Source organism: Cibotium barometz, chromosome 30 (assembly GCF_041138505.1).
Source record: "Cibotium barometz isolate CiBa-2024 chromosome 30, ASM4113850v1, whole genome shotgun sequence".
NCBI lineage: Eukaryota > Viridiplantae > Streptophyta > Polypodiopsida > Cyatheales > Cibotiaceae > Cibotium > Cibotium barometz.
This window is the reverse complement of record NC_141075.1, coordinates 19490336-19501348: the sequence shown is the minus strand read 5'-3', so window position 1 is coordinate 19501348 and position 11013 is coordinate 19490336.

Genomic DNA, 11013 nt, shown 5'->3' with positions numbered 1-11013 from the left:
ATTCAAACTGAAATTCGTAATTTGGTAATTGGGACTTCAGATGGAAGTACCGCAATTATATAGAATCCCTGACTTGCTTGAGGCCTAGACATGATGGTATTTACCTTATAATTCCAAGGGCCGTGACTACCCGTATATACCGAGAGTATACTGCAGCTCTTTACTGACAGTATATACGAGTAAATCTAAGACTTGAAATTATAAGCGTTAATGCTATCCAGAGGATGATTTCGAATGTGGTTGATATGATTTTTAATTCTGTTTGAGAATTGATGAATTGATTTGGATTCTGATTGAAAAATGATGATCCTTGAAATTTGGTTGAAATGTAATAAGCTGAGCGAAACATCAATGAGGATGAATGGGATGAGTCCCTGTGATGATATTCATAACTGGAATGATGATAATGATTTCAGCAAATCACTATGAGATTAGTGGATTGTGCTGTCAGATTGCTACTATTAATACTTGACTTGGTGGATCAAGTTAAGGGATGACAAATTGAGAACTTGCTTGACTAAAATTCCTGTGGAGGAATGTTCAGAAGGAAAATTTTCAGTCTAATGGACCATTATCGTGTTAAAGATATGAATGATATGATCTGAATGAATTGTTATTTAATAATAAGTTCTATATAAGGGATAATTATCCCCGTATTCTGTTGGGTTGACCAGAATATAAGGAACCCCAGAACAAATTGGATCTTAAGAAAAGAGTTGTCCTCTACCTTACGAGATGAGGACATCTCGCACTTTTTTAAGTGGGGTAGAATGTCAGATTCCTCCCCAACCTTTGAGGTATATAGGAGTAAGAATCTCCCTTTTGATCTTATAATTATTCCCTCTCTAAAATAAAAGAAAGATTCTGTAAAAAGAAAAAAAAAGAAAAAAGAAAAAAAAAGAAGATCCTTTTCCTAGAATACTTCTCAGGAGTTCTACCTGTTTTAAGAATTCAGAACAATGAGTTCAGAAGTGAAAATCGGTGTTTTGGATACCACGGTTTTGGTTTTCATTCGAGTACGGCCCAAAAAGAAGTTCTTTATCTCTTGGGGAGTATAAGAAGTTATCCCCCAGATATTGTGAACCGTATCTGAATTCAATGAAAGTAGGTGACTTAGCCTACAAGCTTCTTTTATCTTCTCATCTCAAAGTTCTTAATGCCTTCTATAGAAAAATGTGCCAAACCCAAATCATGGAAAGACAGTAAAACTTCAGTGACAAGATACCGTTGGCTTCTAAGTTACGCTAGCTCCTTCCTTTATATAAGTCGTAACTTTTACTTGTCGCTCACAGTAATCTTACTTCCATCGATCTCCTTTCTTTCTTAATCTCCTTCATGGCTTGGCAACAAGAACTAGTTTTATCCATAATGATTCCTCATCTTCAAGACGCAAGAGAGTCTGTGAAGAAAGACTTTATAGAACAGTATGAGCGCTCACTTTTTCCTCACCTAGGAACTTCTGTAGCGCAGACCAAATGGCGGACCTATCAAGACATAACTAGGGTAACACCCTGGGGTCAGCAGCACTTTCGTAACAATGTCCGCTTGGCCATGGTTATCGAAGCCTTGGGTTTGGGTCCCCGATACTACTGCGTCATGAGATCAAGACATCTTGGGTTTTCTGAGCGGGTCTTCTTACTGGCGTGTTTTCTTCCTCATGAGAAGATATGCCTTTACCCCGTTTTTGGCTTACCTCTCAGAGGTCCTTTTGTTAGATCACCTCATACCACTGTGATAGGTGCAGCAATAACCAACAGAATTATTCCCATAGATGAGTTACCTTATACTTGTGCAGCTTGTGAAGACTGCTTTTGTGATCATATGATGGACGGGCTTATGGAAGTGTAAAGAGTTCTTCTATCTTTACTGTATAAGTTCCGAGAATAAATAAAGTTTAAATCTTGTTCTTATTTTGAATCTTGCTCTCTTTAAGACGTTTCTTGGTGGTTAATCTTGATTAAAATTTTTCTCTAAGTCTCATATTCGTGCATCTTGCGAAATTATCCCAGTTTGCGAGATGAGGACATCTCGCATTTTTTAAGTGGGGTAGAATGTAAGATTCCTCCCCCACCCCCTTTTTGATGTCTAGTATCTTTCCCTGTAATCAATCCCTCTTCAGAAATATAAAGACCTTGTTTCTATCTGTTTTAGCCTAGAGAGAGAAAAATATTCTAGAGAGAGAATATTCAGATTTTGAATATTTTTGGATAGAAAAATATCTCTTCTAATTCAGATGAGTTCCCCTGAAACAGAAATTCAAAAAGAATTTTCCAATGTGCAATTGGAATTAATTCAAAATAGGTATAAAGAACCTTAGCCTAAGGGTCTAGATTTTCAGAAATCTTTAGACTATGGTCCAATTAAGGTTCCTATGGACCAATAGCATCAATCCATGTGTAGGGAGGAGATAAATCCAACTTGTAAAAAGAAAATACCCAAAAATGAGTAAATGCTCACATGAGGTGAAGAGTTGAAAATGTACAAGGTTTATTAGTAAAAAACTATGTGCAATATTAAAAATATGAGATATTTTGGGTATAATGATTTTATTATGACACATATGTAAGGAAGGGGAGTCCCTTAAATGCTCACATAAGATGAAGAGTTGAAAATGTACAAGGTTTATTAATAAAAAACTATGAGCAATATTAAAATGATTCCATTATGACACATATGTAAGGAAGGGGAGTTCTTTAAAGGAGGTGCATATTTCACATAAGATGAAGAGTTGAAAATGTACAAGGTTTATTAATAAAAAACTATGAGCAATATTAAAAGGATTCCATTATGACACATATGTAAGGAAGGGGAGTTCTTTAAAGGAGGTGCATATTTCACATAAGATGAAGAGTTGAAAATGTACAAGGTTTATTAGTAAAAAAACTATGAGCAATATTAAAATGATTCTAGTATGACACATATGTAAGGAAGGGGAGTTCTTTAAAGGAGGTGCATATTTCACATGCTTGAATGAGTTTTAAACTCATAAAAATTGAGATATTTCATCTCTCCTCTCTCCTCATTCAAGTCTAGTTCCAAAAAGTTAGCTTAACTGACCTAAAAATGGTCAAAAATTTACCAAACTGATTTGGAAAATTCTAGAATCAGTTTGTTTGGTTAGGAGCTCAATTTTTTCTATAAATAGAAGCCTCCCCCTTGTTGAAAAATAGATAGTGTTTATGCATCGTTACTCTACTCCACCTAAGCCAAGAACTGTGAATTCATTTAATAATTCACTAGTTTTTGGAGTTTCCCTCTTTCTTCAATCTCCATTAGTGGCTCCATCAACATACTTAACCAATTGATTGGTTGGGGGCCTCTACCGTGAACAAAGAATCAAGCAATTTGTAAGGTAATTAGTGAATATTGATCTTTCTATAATTTCTCAATGTTTCTCCCTTCTCAACCCCTCTCAAGCTTGAGAAGCTTAATTGGTATGATTTTTTTAAAATGCTATTAAAGTTAATTGGTGAATAGTAGTGAAGAGTTACATAATTTAATAAATGCTATTGAAGTTAATTTTTATTTATGTTTAAATTCTAATGGTTTTTATGTAATTTCTCTCTCTCACTCAAGAAATGGTCATACTCATGACCCATTCTCAATCCACATGAAGCTTTTCATAAAGCTTTTCCTTAATCCAAGATTAAGCTATGGCCAAATTAATGGCTTTTTCCTATGCTTTTAGTTTATGCATATTGATGATTCAATCCATTATAGATTAATGATCCAATTAGAGATCATTCTAATTATTTCCTTAATGATAAGCTTTATCCCTTAGAAAAAATTGAGATTTATCAGTCATAGCAGCGGAGCTATGGCAAAATTTTTATAAAAATTATGCATAAAATAATTTCATTCAAAGCATAAAAAGAGGACTTCCTACCATATTCTAGGAATTATCATCCTAGATTAATTGAAAGAATTTCATTATAATCATGGAGAAATTGAATTTTAATATCATGCATAAAGGATAATTTTTTTTATATTAAAAGTGTTACTTTTATCATTTTTAATTTTCATACATAGAAGTATGCATAAAGGAAAATTTTTTATATCAAAAGTGTTACTTTTATCATTTTTAATTTTCATGCATAGAAGTATGCATAAAGGATAATTTTTTTATATTAAAAGTGTTACTTTTATCATTTTTAATTTTCATACATAGAAGTATGCATAAAGGAAAATTTTTTATATCAAAAGTGTTACTTTTATCATTTTTAATTTTCATGCATAGAAGTATGCATAAAGGATAATTTTTTTATATTAAAAGTGTTACTTTTATCATTTTTAATTTTCATGCATAGAAGTATGCATAAAGGAAAATTTTTATATCAAAAGTGTTACTTTTATCATTTTAATTTTCATGCATAGAAGTATGCATAGAGGATAATTTTTTTATATCAAAAGTGTTACTTTTATCATATTGGATTTCATGCATAGAGGTATGCATAAAAGTTGAATATTTTATTATAAAAGTGTTACTTTTAGCATAATTGAATTTCATGCATAGAGGTATGCATAAAAGATATGGGAAGTGATAAGATATGATAAGATGCATGTGGATATGGATATGGAGGTGTATGTATGAATGTGGATATGGGATGTGGATGTATAAATGAGGATGTGAAAATGGAGATAAGCATGTGGATGTGGATGTATGGATGTGAATGTGGATGTGGATGTGGATATATGAATGTGGATGTATGGATGTATGAATGTGGATGTATGGATGTGAATGAGGATGTAGGTGTGGATGCATGAATGTAAATGTGGATGTGGATGTATGGATGTATGCATGTAGATGTGGATGCATGAATGTGGATGTATGGATGTGAATGAGCATATAGATGTGGATGTATGGATGTGAATGTGCATGTAGATATGGATGTATATATGTGAATGGGAATGTGGATGTGGATGTATGTATGCATGTGGATGTGGATATGGATGTGTATGTATGAATGTGGATATGGGATGTGGATGTATAAATGAGGATGTGAAAATGGAGATAAGCATGTAGATGTGGATGCATGAATGTGGATGTATGGATGTGAATGAGGATATAGATGTGGATGTATGGATGTGAATGTGCATGTAGATATGGATGTATATATGTGAATGGGAATGTGGATGTGGATGTATGTATGCATGTGGATGTGGATATGGATGTGTATGTATGAATGTGGATATGGGATGTGGATGTATAAATGAGGATGTGAAAATGGAGATAAGCATGTAGATGTGGATGTATGGATGTGAATGTGGATGTGGATGAGGATGTATGGATGTGAATGAGGATGTGGATGTGGATGCATGGATGTAAATGTGGATGTGTATGTATGGATGTATGCATGTAGATGTGGATACATGAATGTGGATGTATGGATGTGAATGAGGATATAGATGTGGATGTATGGATGTGAATGTGCATGTAGATGTGGATGTATAGATGTGAATGAGAATGTGGATGTGGATGTATGTATGTATGTGGATGTGGATGTGGATGTATGAATGAGGACGTGATAATGAATGTATGCATGTGGATGTGGATATGGATGTGTATGTATGAATGCGGATATGGATGTGGATATGGATGTGTATGTATGAATGTGGATATGGGATGTGGATGTATAAATGAGGATGTGAAAATGGAGATAAGCATGTAGATGTGGATGTATGGATGTGAATGTGGATGTGGATGTGGATGTATGGATGTGGATATGGATGTGAATATATGATATGTGACGTGAAGGAATCTGAAGTGAAGAGATGGAAAATGATGTGATTGGATGAGTACACATATAAATGAAATGTGGAATAAGTAATGTGGATTGTATGAGGGATAATGTGGAAAAATGAGAGTTAACATAGAAATTGTATTTGTAAACTGTTTATAAATGCTGTTTGTAAATGGCTGTTTTATGTCAAGAATGCTGGGAAAGCATTTTGACCGTCTTGTGATTAAGGTCGTGGAGACCTAACTGATAAAGTTGCAACTGCTGACGGAGAGTCAATGGAGGACGTCTCACGTAGCAAGGTCGGCCGAGGTCTTGACCAGCCTCGGTTCGATTAAAATGGTGAGCTTCCGGTACGGTGGATGAGGGACCAAGGAAGCGGCCTATGAGTGAAGCGCTAGGTCACCTGCGAAGGATCCTAGAGGGTGCTGACCATACGGTGCTCGGGCTCTGGGTCGCCTAGGATACCCACGCGTGCGTCGAGGAAGATATTGGAATAAGGAGTAAGAGTTGTTTTCTGGAACCGGGCATGGATCTGGTTGACTGACCTTGCTGGTCCTCAACGGATGAGTCCATGGCTCTTTTATATGGATCTGTTGGTTGATCTTGCTGATCTTCAACGAGAGTCCATCTTGATAAGTGATTATATTGTTGAGTATTATGGGCTAGGAACTATTGAAACGGCCCCTGTGTGGACAGGTGGTGAGCGTTCTAGTTGCCAATGATGCCATAGATACTCTGATGAAGGAATGATGGGAAATTATGAATCAACTGGATAAATTGGAAGATTGTGATCAGTGGTACTATGGTTTCATTAAAGGATTGTTTTAAAGTTAGCTGATGCTAAGAAAAAAGGCAATTTTCATATTGGGTGTGTAAGTGGTGTGGCTAGTTTTATGTTTGCATGAACTTCCGGCTAGGGGGCCTTGGAACTCTTTTCCTTGGTACCCGGGACAAAACCTAACCAAACTCCAAATTGGATCCCATCACTACAGTGGTTGGGTGGTTGGCTAACCCATGGGATCGGATGGGGTTAGGCTGGACTGATGGATCCGTAAATCGAGACTCAATTTCCGTTTTTACGATAGATGAAGTAAGTCCCGGATAGAAATTGTTCTATGGATAGGAATCAACGGCTGTGCCTCTCTTGATGGGGAAAAAAGCGTTGATCCCAATGATCCAAGTGCAAGTTTCTTCCTTGATCTGACCGAGTATCTTTATAGGTGCAGTCGGATCAGTTTGATCATTATTAATGGTCTTGACTACGTTAGAGTAAAAAGTTATCCTGGAGGAATCGCCCGTGCTTTCCGGATAAGGGAAGTTTTTCCGGGTTCGGTTTTGGAAAAACCGACGGATTAGTCTTTTGTCCGGATATCCGTGGACGAGGCCCCGAGTGTGGGACCCTGCCTCGCGCAAGAAGTGCTACTTCCGCTACTAGTACCCCGAATCTGTTGCGCGGTGGAGACCGGGATCTCACAGATCACATGTATAAGGATTGTTCGCTAAGACCGAGAATCATGGGAAAGGCTCACGAAGCTAATCCCAACACCAGCCTTAATTTGTTGAGTGTTAGAGATGGCTTCATCTGAGAAGTCCCTCTCAATGTTGTAACAAGATTGCAAAATAGTCAGAGGCACCATATACAAAGATAAGAGTACACACCATATGAAAAGGTACTCAACCAAATACATACTAGAGTTCTCTATAGTGTGAACCCAACTAAATGAGCTGGCGCTATAACTATGCCAGTCTCTAGAATGGCTGTCACATAGCCTGTCATCCCACTGGCTGCATATCACCCATGATCTCACCAACCGTGCCAGTGGTGTAAGTGTGGGGCCATCCCCCAGGCGGGTCATCAGTGTCCACCACCTCACTAGATGAGCTCGATATCTCAACACCCATGATCTCACCAACCATGCCAGTGGTGTAAGTGTGGGGCCTATCCCCCAGGCGGGTCATCAGTGTCCACCACCTCCCTCTCGAGCTCAACTCCATCTCATGTACACTAAGCAAAGCCCTGAATCTGCAGAGCTTCTCTGTACCCAATGCTTTGGTGAAAATGTTAGTGACCTGATCCTGTGTGCTGACATAAACAAGGTCAATGTCTCCTGCCAAAATCTTCTCTCTGACAAAATGGTAGTGGACCTCTATATGCTTCATATGCGAGCATGAAAAACTGGGTTCCTGGCCAACTGTATACTACTAATGTTGTCACAGAAAATGACAACTTGTCTATCCACTGATAGACCCAAATCTGCAAGTAGCTTTTTCAACCAAGCTACCTCACATGCTGCCATAGCAGCATGTGAGGTAGGTGCCATAGGAGCACCTCGGTACTCGTCCTCTGTACTGGAAAGAGCAATTGTAGGCTACTTCTTGCTGCTCCAAGTCACAGCAGCACTCCCCAAAGAAAACATGAAGCCACTAGTAGATCTCCTATCTGAGATACTACCAGCCCAATAAGCATCTATGCACCCATGTACACATATCTCTGTCCCAGTTTCATAAAATAGTCCACAATGCAAAGTAGACCTCACATACCTCAGTATTCGTCTCAATGCATCCAAATGCAGCTTCTGAGGAACCTGCATAAACTGACTCACTAACCCAACATCATAGCTCAAATCTAGCCTGGTGATCGTCATGTAGATCAAGCTTCCTACTATGCGCCTATACATAGTAGGATCCTCCAAAATCTCTCCTGAATCTACACTCAACTTGCCATTCTGATCCAATGGCACTAAGATAGGCTTACAGCATGTCACACCATACTTGGACAACATGTCCAAGCCATACTGTCTCTGCAGTAATCCAATACCATGTGGTGACCTAATCACCTCAATGCCCAAGAAACATCTGAGCTCCCCCAGATCCTTCATCTCAAACTTCTGTCTAAGCAAGATCTTTACATCAAAGATCTCTGCATGATGGTCCCTCGTAATGATCAGGTCATCTACATAGATGACAACAAGCACAACCCCTCTATCACTGTGTCTCACATACAGTGAGAAATCTGCATTGGCTACATAAAAGCCAATAGTGACAAGATATTCAAAAATCTTGTCAGACCATGCTCTTGGTGCTTGTTCAAGGCTTTCTTCAACCTACAAACATGCTCGGGGTGACACATCCTCATAACCACATGGCTTCAACATATACACCTCTTCTTGCAAATACCCATGCAAGAATGCATTCTTTACATCCATCTAATGTAAAGACCATTGCTTTGACGTAGCCACTGCTATCACAACTCTCACTGTTGCCATCTTGGGCTGAAAGTTTTCTCATAATCAATGCCATATGTCTGCGCATATCCTTTGTCTACCAATCTAGCCTTGTACTTGCTTATGCTTCCATCACTTGTTATGTTTTACTTTGTACACCCACTTGCATCCAATGGCTTTCTTGCCTTTAGGCAATTGCACTAAATCCCAAGTCTCATTTCCATATAGTGCATCCATCTTCTCATCCATAGCTTTCTCCCAACACACATTTCCAACAGCCTCATCAATGCATGTGGGCTCTACAACTTGTACAACTTTTGCCATGTATGCATAGTGATGTGCCACATAACCATTATAGGTAAACCTCTGCACAAGATTCTTCACTCTCCCAGATCTTCGTAGCTTTGCATTCATGGCTTCCATAGCCTTCTTTACACCAGGTTAGCTGGTATCCCAAGATCCTCATCAAGGCTCATCTCTGAGCCACTAGACTCTTCATCAACATGAGAATGTCCTGCAGAAATGTCAGGCATACTAGGGCTCAATCACTTTCTCTTTGCCTTTATGTGATGTACTAATCACATTTGCAGGACTGGTATTATGATGCAACCTACCACTCCATGGTCTATCAACTGAACTACTAGATGAGGACTCTCCTGGTCCACTTAAAGACTGTGATTGTTTGCTGACTTGCATTCTGTGAAACCACATCAACCCCAACAGCTTCTTTTTCAGCAACATACCAGCTGCTCATCTCATCAAAAACAACATCCTTGCTTACCCTCAACTCACGTGTAGCAGGGTTATAACACATGTATCCCTTTTGCTCAAGGGAGTATCCAATAAACACACATTTTTTAACTTTTGGATCTAGCTTAGTTCTCAGCTCATTTGGCACATGCACATATGCAATGCATCCAAAGACTTTCAGATGAGACAAATCAGGTTTTCTGCCAGTAAACTTCTCCTCTGGAGTTACATCATATATGGCTACAGTTGGAGTCTTGTTCTCATGATGTATACTGCTGTAGAAACAGCCTCAGCCCAATAGCTATGCTGCATATTCTTCTCTCCCATCAATGCTCACGCAATCTCAGCAATGTGCCTGTTTTTTCGCTCAGCAACTCCATTTTGCTGCGGAGTGTATCTGCATGTAAATTGTCTCCGAATACCATTCTTCTTCAAAAATTTAGAGAACTCATTGGATAAGTACTCTCCCCCTCCATGTGACCTTAGGCACTTTACATGTTTCCCTGTTTGCTTTTTAACCTTAACTTTGAAATTCTAAAAATGAGTGAACACCTCACCCTTCTCCTTCATGAAGCCTCACCCTTCTCCTTCATGAAGTATACCCACACTTTCCTTGTGTGGTCATCAATAAATGTCACATAATACCTACAGCCTCCCATAGACATGGTCTTTGTAAGACCCCATGCATCTGAATGCACAACATCTAGTGCATTTCTGTTCCAGTTCTGTCACGTGGAAATACATGCTTTGTTTGCTTTCCAAATTGGCATGTTTCACATATTTTCTGTATACCTTCAACTTTAAACTTTGGCAGCCCTGTCACAATTCCTTTAGTCTGCATATACTTCATTCTCTGCACATTCACATGCCCAATTCTTTTATGCCAAATGTCTGTGTGTAACAATTCCTGAACCATTTGTAAACATCGCAGCACTCACTTCAGGCATGTTTACATTCAATGTAAACATTCTGTCCACTCTGTTGCCTTTTGTAACCAACCTGCACTTGTCTTTAAAGTCTTTAACATAACAACCATTAGTGGCTATGGCATCCTTTCTCAGGGAATACATATGTGCCCGATTTGGGTGTCCATTAGAAATCCTTACGGATGGGGGGAGGTCTTTCAAGAATGACTTGATTGAAGCTTTGGTGCACAAATTAAAAATAAAGCATGCTATGTCAACTTCCTATTATCCCCAATGTAATGGTTTAGTAGAAAAAACTAATGGACTGCTTTGTGGATCTTTGTCTAAGCTAGTGGATACTATGAAGAGAAAGTGGGATGTGCATTTGACAGA